Genomic DNA, 14,741 nt, shown 5'->3' with positions numbered 1-14,741 from the left:
TCTCACTGTTCTTCATACTGTGTATGTTTGTTTTTAAATAACCTGGTGTTACATTTTTATCATGCAATAACTTACCTTATCTATTTATCAGATAGAAGTGTACATAGTGTTGCGGCAACACTGTCCAGAGTATGGGGGTGTGGCTGTCGAGCTACAGGTGGGCGGACCTTCCTGGTCACGTGACCAATTTATCAATGAGACGGTGACGCTGTGGTCTTGATTAGCTCAGGCAGACACCTGCTAGAGAGGCGAGAAGAAAGAGACGCCGTTGTCAGAAGCCGTGGAAAGACATTCTTGCGAAGTTTTCCCCTTTTCCCGTTGAGTTTTGTCGTGTGTTATATATGTCAACTTAAATATGAACTGTCATCCGAAACCCTGAGGGGTAACGAGAAGGAAGCAGCGTGAGCTGGTCCCGGAGCCGTGAATGGTGTCCTGGAAAGAAGTCGGCACAGGTAAGGTCCGCCTTTTCCCTTTGCCTTGTGCTCGACAGCCACCTGATTCCTTCTGGAGTATGGCACGGGCAGCCAACGCTTGGATGCCCTAGACCGAGCTCGTGCCAGGGTTGTGTTGCCGTGACAATAGTGTGTGTTTATCTGTAATAGTTAAAATATTTTATTTTATTTTTATTTTATTTTATTTTATTTTATTTTATTTTATTTTTATTTTATTTCATTTTATTGTATTCTATTCTATTTTATTTTTACTTTATTTTATTTTATTCTATTTTTTATTTTATCTTATTTGTATTTTATTTGTATTTTATTTTATTTTATTTTATTTTATTTTATTTTTACTTTTTTTTATTTTTTTTATTTTATTGTATTGTATTCTATTTTATTTTATTTTATTTTAATTTTAATTTTATTTTATTTCATTTAATTTTATTCTATTTTTTTATTTTATCTTATTTGTATTTTATTTTATTTTATTTTACCTTGTCATTGCTATTATTACTGTTATTATATTTTTAACTATGTTAGTATATTGTTGTATTCCCCTGTCCCGTGTGTAAGCTGCTGGAACAAAAGAATTTCCCCCAACGGAGGACAAATAAAGTCTATCTTATCTGATCTTAGCTCGTCTAATGAGAGAGACATACCATACTATACACATACTGACATACGCAAATTCATAATTATGCACATTTATATGTAAAGAGAATAACTTATTTTAAATGTTTTACATCATCTTTATTTGAGCCTTGTTGCGTCTTAAAGGTGACATATCATGCAAAATCAACTTTTTAATGGTTCTCTCCCTGAAATCTGTGTCCCTGTCTACAAACCCCCTTAAAGTCAAAGACTCCATTCTGCCCCTGTTCTGATTTCTCCACCTTTCTGTAAATGTGTGCTGAAACCAGCCGTTTCAGTTTTCAGTGTTTTTCATACGTCACAACGCCATCCGGTCTGTAACAGGAAGTCAGAGCTCGGAGCTTGTTCAGCCCATAGACTGTATAAAATACAACTCAACCCCTCCTCCGTTTTTCATTCCCTGCACACATGTGTGCTAACAAGGAGCTTAGGAGGGAGGCATGCTAGTTGTAGGCTGTCTTAATAAACACAAAGGTCGCTTTGACTCCCCACGTCTGCAGATTTGAAGATCTAGTGGATGATTTTTAGTTTATCATGGATAAGTGCTAGCGCTAGTTAGCATAGCCACATAGCTACATGTTGGTAGCTGTGTACCAAGACACACGTCGACATGCTGACAAATAAAACAACAAGAAACACTAAATCTGTGACCAATGGTTCAGAAAGGTCCTGCTGCAGGCGCCTCTCCGTCAGGATCAGATTCTGGATCAGATTCAGAGGGTTGAAGTAACGCGGGTCTGTGAGCAGCCGTGTATATTCAGCCAACATGGAAACATTAGATCAACGTGCTGGACAGCCAAGGAGGCCACACCCACTTCCTGAGGGGGCGTGGTCAGAGAGCTCATTCTCATTTGAAGGCACAGACACAGAAAACAGCCTGTTCTGAGGAGGGCTGAAAAAGAGGGGTTTACAGGCAGACCAGAATCTGATTTCAAAGAGTTTTTATGAGCAATAAACTTTAAAGACATGTTTTGGGGACCTCTTAGACTAGGCATGTCCAAAGTACGGCCCGGGGGCCAATTGCGGCCCAAGGTCCATTTATTTATGGCCCCAAGCTTCCATCTTAAATTGTGTTATTAATAGCACAGAAATTAATCACATTCTGAATCATCTGAACATTTGCAGTTTCTTTCAAGAGCACAAATAAAACTAAAGTCAATCCAGAAACGTCTCTAAAAGCTTCATATGGACTACCTATGTAAAGCCAAAGCTCTGGGAATTCTGCAAGATGGCAATAAAGAAGAAACACAAGAACTCTTAAAGCTGACAGGTTTTCAAATTAAAGTTTTTATCATGATGTGAAAATGTTCTTGATGAACACTAAAAGGTCAGAAGACACAAAAGAGGACACAAGACAAGATCAAAATTATGAAATTGTTCAGAAAAGGCAAATTTGGTGCATAAAAAATGTTCAGAACTCAGGAAAATAATTATTTTGTTCTTAAAATGTTGTCTGCTAGAAGAAGATAACGTTTGCTAATGTTTACATGGCTTGTGGAGAACTGAGGACTTCATAGTTACTGCTTTATTGAGAAAAAAAGTAAAATAATTGTTATTAAATATTTCATATATAACTTTTAGGATTCCAAAGTCTCAGTAGGAGCCCCTGGCCCTGAGGTATTCTGACAACATCATATGTGGCCCTCTTTGAAAAAAGTTTGGACACCCCTGACTTAGAGCAATATATGTTGATGAAAAAGAGCAGAATATGTCACCTTTAAAATTTGAACCCCAGTCTAAAAGGCATTTTCTGCATTGATTTTGAAACATGCACAAATAAAGTTGTCATCTTTATTATCTTCCCCTCTCGTCATATTGAGTGTATGTCTGACTCAAAAACACACTCTCACTCTAACAGCACCCTGCGTGTTTGTGCCGCCTCCTCTTCATCGCTGTGGTTTAAAAACAACACAGTTCAAAGAAGGAGAGGAAGTGAAGAGGTTCAATACTGAGAAGACGAGAGAGACAAACACAAACGAGAGAAAACAACCAAAAAGGAAGACAGCAAGAGAAACCACAGAGAGAGACGCAGCTTCAGCAGAAAGCTGTCCACCAATCACATCCGTCCGTTCGAGAGCAACGCAAATATAAAGATGAACAGAACGAACGACAAACACCGACACATCTTCATCACTCGCTCTGACTCTCTCTGAGTCAGAGCAGCGACCTCAGAGCGTTTCTGTGGTTTCAAACTCAGAGGCCGTGTTTGCACCTGGTTTCAACATCTGGACGGTCTGATCATGAGAGGACTTCCCCGAGAACGGCTCGAGTCTAGAAGGGTATGAACTGAGACTACATGTTCTCTGGACTCAGCAGGTCTGGATACCGAGACCGAGGTCTGTAGGCCGTCCTTTAGGTCAGGACACACGTTTGTGCACAGAAGCATCCGTGAAAGTGAGCCGAGGGATCAAATATCAGCGTGTCCTCAAGTGCATGCATTTAATTTAAATGTGTTGGCTCAAGATCTGAGCACACCAGGAGCCTTTGGACCCGATTCAAAGGTCTGATGATTCCAGAGATCATCAGGTCAGACTGTCCTCTCATGAAAGAGATCTGTTTTGAAGAACTTTGTGACCACACTGATGTCAAACCTTGTTCCTGCGATTGAGGTCTGCCACCATTTCTTCGTACCTGTCATCTGCAAGATTTCCAGTTTTGAGAGTAAAGACTCCTGAACCTGATACGCTGGCGTGTGCACAAACCTCCTGAAAACGTCCCTACATTATCTGAGTGGGCTGCATGTAGGCCTGACTTTACCCAGACTTTACCCCGCCAGACTCCAAGTAACATTTCTGCAACACCTCAAGGTGAGCTGACGGGAGCATGCTGCAGGAAATATTGAACATTCACCAAAAGCAAATAAGTGGGGATGATAATGTTTGCATCATGCTTCTGGTGCAAACCTGAGAGAGAGAGAGAGAGAGAGAGAGAGAGAGAGAGAGAGAGAGAGAGAGAGAGAGAGAGAGAGAGAGAGAGAGAAATACTTGGACACCAAACGTCTCTTTCCTGGTCTCAGTACATCAGCCAAACGCTGCCGAAACACAGGCCAGGCCATGGAGCTGCTAAGCCAGGACACATTAGGGAACCCCCAATACATCGTGGTGCATACAGGCACCAATGACCTTCACAGTCTACACCAGAGCACTGCTGAGGCTATGACTAAGGTAGCTGAGAGGGCCTCCAGAGAGTTCCCGGACAGCAGGGTGATTGTTTCCACTCTTCTCCCCAGAACGGACACCCCTCCACATGTCATCCACGAGATCAACATGGAGATCTCAAGGAACTGTGCATTCTTCCCAAACATCCACCTGGCCCACCACACCAACATCGGAACATGGCACCTCTATGATGGGATACACCTGAACAAGGCTGGGGTGAGAACATTCGCCAAAACATTGAAGGATGTTACCCTTGATCGCAACCCCAACAGCCTCGCCCACACAGCTTCTGCTCCCAGGGACTACAGACCACCGAGATACCAACAGAGATACCAACAGGAGAGTCGGAGGACCTCTGCCTCCCACCCCCCTGCAGGACCACGCCCCCCTGTAGCACCACGCCCCCCTGCAGTACCTCGCCACCATCCCACACCCCACCCCCCTGCCCCATCCAGATACAGAGGACCTCTCCACCATCGCCGACAGACCACATATGCGTCTGTGATGAACAATCCTGCTCCTCTGCTATCAACTGCATCAATGACTGAACTGGGGGTGATCAAAGATATGCTTCACACTCTGTGCAACAGACTACTGCAAACATGAGAGAGAGAGAGATGTGTCTGCCTGTCACAGCCTGAGGGACGCACCATCCCATGGTGTTTGATTTTGGGTGGAGGTTTTGTGAGCGCGCCTCATCGTGTGAGGACATTGAGATATGCTGTATAGGTGACACCATCGTTTATTAATGCATATAAAATATGTAATATATGGTTGATATGTATGTGATGAATATAATATGTAATGAATATGGTGTGTGATTAATGTATATATGGTGAGTGTAGTATATTGTGAATATATATAATGTACTGTATGAATTTATGTGCTTTGGCAATAATATCTTGTTGTTCATGCCAATAAAGCAAATTTGAATTGAATTGAAATTGAGAGAGAGAGAGAGAGAGAGAGAGAGAATCATCTAACACAAAGTAAAAATAAAAATATTAAAGCTGGGGACGGAGTCATGAGGAAATGCTACATTCAAATTCATGCTAGTTTGCTAGAGACTACCAACCCCAGCTTTAAAGAAGGAGAATGGTTTTCAGGATGAGAGCAGCTGTTCATCCTTCTGTTTACACGTAGCCTTCAGATAAATGTCAAATCTGTCATCAGAGCGTCGGCCTCTGTCGCTTTGTCCTCCGTCGACACCGTGGAGTTCACAGGGTGGATCTAATGCCTTCTTAAGCCTCCAGAGACTCGCCTCCTGCCTCTCTGTCCCCTCTGTCCCCTCATTCCACAGGGAAGACTTCACCGTGTGAGGGACGTGTGAACTAGCATCTTTAGGCAGCAGTAACTCAGTCCATAGGGACTTGGCTTGTGAACTGGAGGGTCGCCGGTTCAAGTCCCAGCATGGACAAAGTTTGGCAAGTGGACTGGTGGCCGGAGAGGTGCTAGTTCACTTGCCTGGGCACTGCTGAGGTGCCCTTGAGCAAGGCACTGAACCCCCAACAGCTTGGGGTGCACTGGTTGATGGCAGCATCCTCACTCTGACATCTCTCCTTAATTGCACTGCATGTTTGTGCATAGAACTGTATGTATACTGTATACAAAACTGTGTGTGTAACATGACCAACACGGATGGAAATCTCCTATGGGGGTTAATAAAGTAGGTTTCTTCTCTTTCTTTAGACTATTTCAGATGCAATCACATTTAAGTTCAGCAAATCTCAAGGTCAGCCTCTTTTCACTTGCGCAATATTTCTAAAATTAGACACATCCTGTCATGCATTTGTTCCCTCCAGGTTAGATTACTGTAACTCCCTCTTATCAGGCTGCCACAATAAGTCTCTAAAGATTCTTCAGCTAGTTCAAAACGCTGCAGCTCGAGTATTGACTAGAACCAGGAAGAGGGAGCACATCTCTCCAGTGTTAGCTTCTCTACACTGACTCCCAATAAAATCAGACACCCTCGTATCTTAAAGAGCTCATAGTGCCCTATTACCCCTCTAGAACTCTACGCTCCCAACATGCAGGCTTGCTAGTTGTACCTAAAATCTCTAAAAGTAGTATGGGAGGTAGAGCCTTCAGTTATCAGGCCCCTCTCCTTTGGAATCATCTACCAGTCAGGGTCCGGGAGGCAGACACCCTCTCCACTTTTAAGAGTAGGCTTCAAACTTTCCTTTTTGATAAAGCTTATAGTTAGAGCTGGATCAGGCTTGGACCAGCTTTTGTTATGCTACTATAGGCCTAGACTGCCGGGGGAACTGGCGCACTGACACACTGGGATCCTAGCTCACCCCCTTCCCCCCAACCCCCTCATCACTTACTTTAACTCTCCCTGTCCCATTAAAGTTACTAACCATAGACCTTTCTGGAGTCCCTGAGCTCCCTTGTCTCGTAGATTCCCCTGAGCTGCCGTAGACGTCCTCCTGCTGCGGACGATCTGGACTCCAGCGGCAACAGCTTCTACGACTCGTCTCATCACTATCACCTCTCTCTCTTACTCCCCTCTATCTGTCTTTCCAGACCCAACTCGGTCTCAGCAGATGTGTGTCTAACATGAGTCTGGTCCTGCTGGAGGTTTCTGCCTGTTAAAGGAAGTTTGTCCTCTCCACTGTAACTAGCTAAATACTGTGAGGTGTAATGCTCATGGTGGATTAAGGTGGGGTCAGACTGAGTCTTATCCTGTCTTGGTGTTGGGTCTCTGTTCATAATTTGACATAGAGTGGTCTAGACCTGCTCTGTTTGTAAAAGAGTCTTGAGATAACGTTTGTTGTGATTTGGGGCTATACAAATAAAGATTGATTGATTGATTGATTGATTGATTGATTGTAAGTGTTGTGTGGACTCGTCTGGATCAGGACCGTCTCTACTGTAAACCTTTAAAGTGATAACTCAGCTCTAAAAAGGGAGAAGGCCACTTCACTAAACATCCCCCCTCCGCTGCATGAAACACGTCTGAGCAGAAAACATCTCAGAGAATCAGAATCAGTGAGCTGCATGAAAACAGCCGGTAAAGTAAACCTCAGACGAGAGAGCTGCGGGGCGCGAGCGACTGCTGCCAGCAGAGAGAGCAAACCGAGGAGCAGCAGGAGCTTCATTCTTCCTACAAATTGGCAGAGCAGGGAGACGATGTACGCTCTGAAAGGCTCGTCCGCCTCCCCTCATCACAGCCCGTCAATAGACTCGCAGCGGCACGTTACGAGTCGTCGCCTGGAGGATCGGAGCTTCTCCCTCCGATCATCCCACGCTCGGTCGGCTGCAGGAGGATCTCACATTCATTATCCATCCCTATCAAGTCTAATGAGAGAGACGCCGCTCTGGCAGCAGTCCCCCCGTCACACATTTGCTCTCATTTATCCCGCACACTCGCAAGTCTTACATGCTCCACCGGAACATCCTGACTATTCTCTTTATTCTAATGTGGGGAAATAAACTTTCAGTGATCCACGGAGAACAAAACACAGATTTAAAAAGTTCAGAGAGAATGTTTCTGTTCAGCTGAGAGCGCCTTTTCTGCACGTCGCATCACAAAGTCTGAATGTGGACCTGAAGAGTGATGCTCAGGTAGGACAAACAAAAGCACACCAGGAGGGAGTCCAACCCTTCAGGATCTTCAGACGTCTGCACAACCCCTTAGTGGAGGAGCTTTTCACAACCCCCCCAAAAAGGGTCTGGATATGTCCTGAATACACCTCCATGCCATGCACTTAAGACGGGATCAAAGAGTCAACTTACACGAGTGAGTCTTCTTCACGGCTGACGACAAACCTGCAACACAGAAAGAAAGACATGTTGGTAACGCTGAGAGAGAGAGAGACGACAGAACGTCCAGAATCCGCTCAAGAAATGAGAAGATGCAAAGACATTAGCAGGAACAAATCTGGTACAGAGTTCAAAACAGAAAACCAAATTCAGACGAGCACATCAAAATTACAAAATGACTGAGTCTGACATTGCACTCCACCTCTGGGACTTTCTTCATCCTCCTCATAAGCTTCCCTGCTGTAGCTATTCTGATGTGACTGCTCATCCACCTCAATGAGTTCTGCTGGGCACTGTTGTATCTTGACCGCCCGTGATGTGTAGATGCAGAAGGAATCTTCGTGACACTTGCTTGCTTGCATAGTAATACTTTTATTACAAGAAAACAATACCAGTATCAAACAAGCACCCGGAATGCTTGGGAGAACAGCTCTGCAAATCTGCTGACTCCCAGAATGCTGTTGACCAGCACCTTTTATAGGTCTTTGAGCCAATGACATAGCCTACTGCAAAGCCCAAACTTATCTTGATCTCTAGTTATCTATTTTACCCTCCTGGGCTCTGCTAGCCTAATGGTTACAAACCTTGTCCATGCATGTCACTAAATTGGAAGGGGGTCTCAAACAAATTCCTTGAAAGTCTGGGGCAACATAGGTTTCTCTTTAAAGCTGCTGTGAGGAACTTTTGATTTATATCAATTTTGGCGCCCCATTGTGGACAAAGTGATACCTCTTATCTCTTGTTCTGTACATGCAAACGTAGTGTTTTCAACAAAAACCTCACCCTGCTGTCTTTTAACAGCCAGATTTATCACTCAATGTGATTTTTTGCCATGAAAACAGCTGAAAAATTATGTTTTCAAAGCCAAATGTCAATAATGTGGTCTGACACCTACCCCCTCTGAGTGGTTTAAGGCATTAAAAATGCCAACAGAGAAGGTATCAGTGTTGTTGCTTATGGTTTTGTTTGCTTTTAAAAGGTCATAAAGAGGCATCGGTGTTGGTTTCAGTCTGTTTCTCAGGTGGTGAAAAACTCCTCATAGTGCCTTTAACTTGTTTTACGTCAGTTACTTATTAACTATCAGATACTTCAGCACACTACGCACAGACCAGCTTCAGATATCACACTGTTTCTTGTGCTTACAGCAGAACCACCTTTACCCACACTTCACCTTTGACCTCTCTGCATCACCTGACCAATCACCCGACAGTCTGCTTCATGGAGAGGTCAACGCCACTGAGTTTTCACTGTAATCCTATTTCATGACGTAAGAGTGAACACTACGCAGGAAAGATCACCTCTTCTGTCTCCTCCCATCAGACATCTGGTCGTCTGCCATCACACACGGTCACACACACACGGTCACACACACATGCAAAACACACACGGAGCCGCGACAGGATATTTCATCAGCAGAGCTGTGTCTCCTCGGTCACTCAGTCTCTCAGGTTTAAAGAAGCTGGACCTGACAGCTGACTTAAATCTCAAAGAAGTCAGAGGGGTTTTTTGCGTGAGGTCTGACGCTGGTGGAGAGGAGATCGAGGCGAGAGACGTACAGTGGGGCGAAAAAGTATTTAGTCAGCCACTGATTTTGCAAGTTCTCCCACTTAGAAAGATGAGAGAGGTCTGTAATTTTCATCAGAGGTACACATTCAACTATGAGAGACAACATGAGAAAAGAAATCCAGGAAATCACATTGTAGGATTTTTAAAGAATTTATTTGTAAATTATGGTGGAAAATAAGTATTTGGTCAATAACAAAAGTTCAACTCAATACTTTGTAACATAACATTTGTTGGCATGACAGAGGTCAAAGGTTTCCTGTAAGTCTTCACCAGGTTTGCACACTGTAGCTGGTATTTTGGTCCATTCCTCCATGCAGATCTCCTCTAGAGCAGTGATGTTTTGGAGGACTTTCAACTCCCTCCACAAATGTTCTATGGGGTTGAGGTCTGGAGACTGGCTAGGCCACTCCAGGACCTTGATATGCTTTTTACGGAGCCACTCCTTCGTTGCCCGAGCAGTGTGTTCGGGATCATTGTCATGCTGGAAGACCCAGCCATGTTCCATCAATGCTCTCACTGATGGAAGGAGGTTTTGGCTTAAAATCTCACGATACATGGCCCCGTTCATTCTTCCCTTAACACGGATCAGTCGTCCTGTCCCCTTTGCAGAAAAACAGCCCCAAAGCATGAGGTTTCCACCCCCATGCTTCATAGTAGGTCTGGTGTTCTTGGGATGCAGCTCAGCATTCTTCTTCCTCCAAACACCACGAGTTGAGTTTTTACCAAAAAGTTCTATTTTGGTTTCATCTGACCACATGATATTCTCCCAATCCTCTTCTGGATCATCCATATGCTCTCTGGCAAACTTCAGACGGGCCTGGACATGTACTGGCTTAAGCAGGGGGACACGCCTGGCGCTGCAGGATTTGAGTCCCTCTCGGCGTAGTGTGTTACTGATGGTAGCCTTTGTTACTTTGGTCCCAGCTCTCTGCAGGTCATTCATCAGGTCCCTCCGTGTAGTTCTGGGATTTCTGCTCACCGTTCTCATGATCATTCTGACCCCACGGGATGAGATCTTGCGTGGGGCCCCAGATCGAGGGAGATTATCAATGGTCTTGTGTGTCTTCCATTTTCTTACAATTGCTCCCACAGTTGATTTATTCACACCAACCTGCTTGCCTATTGTAGATTCACTCTTCCCAGCCTGGTGCAGGTCCACAGTTTTCTTCCTGGTGTCCTTGGACAGCTCTTTGGTCTTGGCCATGGTTGAGTTTGGAGTGTGACTGTTTGAGGCTGTGGACAGGTGTCTTTATACAGATAACCAGTTCAAACAGGAGCCATTAATACAGGTAACGAGTGGAGGACAGAAGAGCTTCTTAAAGAAGAAGTTACAGGTCTGTGAGAGACAGAAATCCTGTTTGTTTGTTATTGACCAAATACTTATTTTCCACCATCATTTACAAATGAATTCTTTAAAAATCCTACAATGTGATTTCCTGGATTTTTTCTCTCATTCTGTCTCTCATAGTTGAAGTGTACCTCTGATGAAAATTACAGACCTCTCTCATCTTTCTAAGTGGGAGAACATGCAAAATCAGTGGCTGACTAAATACTTTGTTGCCCCACTGTATCTCTGTTTTCAGAGTCTCCTGCTAACGAGAAAACTACATCCCACAATGAGACATTTAATCAAACTTAATCTCTACGTTTCATCTTCAGACAAGAAGAGATCTGAAAGCAAACAAACAGAAGATCCGCTCACACTTCCTCCCGTCTGACAACAAACACCTCTGATCTCACCTCGCCGCTTGATCTGAACTCATCAGGACTCACCGCCACGTTCACGGTGTGTCTCTTTGTTCTGCAGCAGCCGTGGGAACCTTCGTGTTCGCAGACACATTTTCCGTTTGATTCGTGGTCACATTTTTTATTTGAAGTCCGGTCAGACGAGGCGGCTGCTCGGAGGATTCACTTTTAAACCTGCAGCTTTGTTTCTGCAGGACGAGAGGGACGACATGTCGAGGCGGCGGATTCTCCCTGACGTGCTGTGAGTGACGCCTCAAACCGTCCACCGACACCTTCGACGCGTTATTAAGACCTGAAGGGAGGAGCAGGGACCTTGATGGATCACGGTAACCTTCAGAAGGTCACCCCTCTTTTTATCCCACAGCCTGCAGGCTCACGGGAACATGACGAGAGTCCCCTGAGGACAATAATTCATACCTGTTTGCATGTTTTTTTTTATCCAGGTCATATTGACAAATGGAGCCAAACCAAGCCAGTCCTTCGTCATGTGAGACATGTGAGATTACCTCCAGAGCATCAGAGGACTGTGCAGCTTTTTGCTCCTGTGCAAGAGTCGAGTGCTGCAGAATAAAGACGTCTCTGTGTTCTGGTGTTTGCAGGTTTTGAACATGAGGATAACCTCGACATTAACGTCTCTGAGGATGTTCAGTATCTTTGGTGTTCCTCACTGAAGCTGTAGCGTCTGCTCCTGGTATCAGATCACCCTCACACCTGCAGCTCGGCTCCCTCCTGACCTCACCTCCTTCCTGTTAGAGCGAGCACTGACTGCACCGAGAGAAGACCCGAGCGAGGTGCACGCTAACGCTCGTCCTCCAGAGCGAGGTAAGAATTAACGATCCAGATGATTTCATTGATCATCAGAAAAAAACGGCATCAGCAGAAAAACCCTCGCTCTGTGTTTCCACGTTCGGTTAGTGACGTCGTTTATCTGCAGCGACCTTTGACGGCCCCCAAAATTAATCCTGCCGCACACACACACCGCCAAGCCGCACACACACACACCACCACGCCACACATAAACAACGCAGCGCTGCACACGCTTCATATTTCAAGACGTGATAATAAGGAAGTCATCAAGCACCAACAACTTTATCACAGAATCTAGGCCAGATTAGAATATTCATTAGCTCTGCCCTTTTCAACTCCGGGCTGCAGGAGAGGAGTGTGCTGCACACACACACACATACACATACAAACACACACACACACACACACGCGTGATAGATCAGGCTGTCGAGTCGAGGTGGAAATGATCTGAATCAAAACATCGACATCCTCAGAGCGGAGTCGTCTCTGCCGTCTCTGACATGGAGACGTTTTGTGATCTTTCCCTCGACTGAATCCAAACTTTAAAGGTGACATATCATGCAAAATCAACTTTTTAATGGTTCTCTCCCTGAAATCTGTGTCCCTGTCTACAAACCCCCTGAAAAGTCAAAGACTCCATTCTGCCCCTGTTCTGATTTCTCCACCTTTCTGTAAATGTGTGCTGAAACCAGCCGTTTCAGTTTTCAGTGTTTTTCATACGTCACAACGCCATCCGGTCTGTAACAGGAAGTCAGAGCTCGGAGCTTGTTCAGCCCATAGACTGTATAAAATACAACTCAACCCCTCCTCTGTTTTTCATTCCCTGCACACATGTGTGCTAACAAGGAGCTTAGGAGGGAGGCATGCTAGTTGTAGGCTGTCTGAATAAACACAAAGGTCGGTTTTACTCCCCACGTCTGCAGATTTGAAGATCTAGTGGATGATTTTTATTTATCATGGATAAGTGTTAGCGCTAGTTAGCATAGCCACATAGCTACATGTTGGTAGCTGTGTACCAAGACACACGTTGACATGCTGACAAATAAAACAACAAGAAACACTAAATCTGTGACCAATGCAGGGTTCCCACTATTTTCCAGAGATCATGTTCCAGGACATGTTCAGTGATGATGAAGCTGGTATGACAGTCTAAATTGAGTTCCTAATTTCGCTCCTAAATAGTCTAATATGTTCCTCTCAGTGGAAGTCTACATTGAAAGACGTGCAGTCTCTCCATGAAATCATCTCTTACATGCTTAAAAATGATGGCAAATTAATTATAGAAGAATGCAACCACAGATGTACAGCACTTCACTTTATTAGTGCAACCAAGTAACAATGATGGGCAACTCTCATCTCAGCTTTCTCTTTTCTCAAAAAATATAAAATGAGCAAAGTAAAAAACAAAAGAGCCAGCAGAGGACTCTGGAAGCTGACTCACTGAAATAAAGACATACTAATATAATATCACTGGCTTCCAGTTGCAGCTCGCATCAGATACAAAACTCTAAGCATGACTTACAAAGCAGGAACCAAAACCGCTCCAGTTTACCTGGAACCCCTCATCCAGGTCTACTGCCCTTCTTGCCTCTGAAAAGCGCCTAGTGCTTCCAGCACACAAGGCCTCAAAATCACTAGCTGGACTCTTCTCTTCTGTTGCCCCTAAATGGTGGAATGAATTGGTCGACTCCATTCGATCTGCAGAGTCCCTCTCTACTTTCAAAAGACAGCTAAAGACCCAGCTCTTTAGGAAGCACTATGCACTTAGCTAGACTGTTCTCCACTGTTGTCCCCAGGGGCAGATCATGTCTTCCAGCTACAGTTGACTCACACTGTCCTGCTCTGCCTAAATAGAACTGAATGAAAGAAAAGGCCACAAATGTTGAATGGGGATGTGTTTTTTTTAACCTTGTTAGGTCACACACAGTCATGTTGGAATCATTTTCCAGGACATTTGACTTTTTCTCCCATTTTCCAGGTGTTTTCCAGGACTGGAAAACTGGTCAACTGTTTTCCAGGTTTTCCAGGTTTTCCAGGACGCGTGAGAACCCTGCCAATGGTTCCTGCTGCAGGCGCCTCTCCGTCAGGATCAGATTCTGGATCAGATTCAGAGGGTTGAAGTAACACGGGTCTGTGAGCAGGTCAGGTAATGAGAAACTTTTCTGTTTGCTGATTCAAAAAGAGAAGACCTGAAGAGAGGGTTCACGATGAGCAGACTCGTTCTGTTTGAACGAAGAATGAAGCGCCGCCATGTTTTTTTTAAAGAGCTCTGTTCTCTGAGTGTCTTTTGAGGATGTTAGATCCTGAGCTGCACAAAGGAACACATCAGACGAGGTGGCGAGTTAACAAAGACGTCCTGTCCTGTCCCTCAGATCTGTGTTACTCTCACCAAAGTGTCTCTGTGATCATCAGTCGCTCCTCTCGCTTCGTCTGTCTCCTCCCTGCCCCTCTCTCAGTTTCGTGCAGACTGTCACAGCAGATCACACACTGACACACTGACCCAGAACCTGCAGCTCACTGCTGAAATATTCAGAGCTTCAGCGAGGAGAGGAGACGACTCTGACTGCCGGTCCGTCTGCAGAGACGGAGCCAGTTCACTATGTGGAAC

Source organism: Notolabrus celidotus, unplaced genomic scaffold (genome assembly GCF_009762535.1).
Source record: "Notolabrus celidotus isolate fNotCel1 unplaced genomic scaffold, fNotCel1.pri scaffold_176_arrow_ctg1, whole genome shotgun sequence".
In the NCBI taxonomy this organism is placed as follows: domain Eukaryota; kingdom Metazoa; phylum Chordata; class Actinopteri; order Labriformes; family Labridae; genus Notolabrus; species Notolabrus celidotus.
This window is presented reverse-complemented; position numbering follows the sequence as displayed.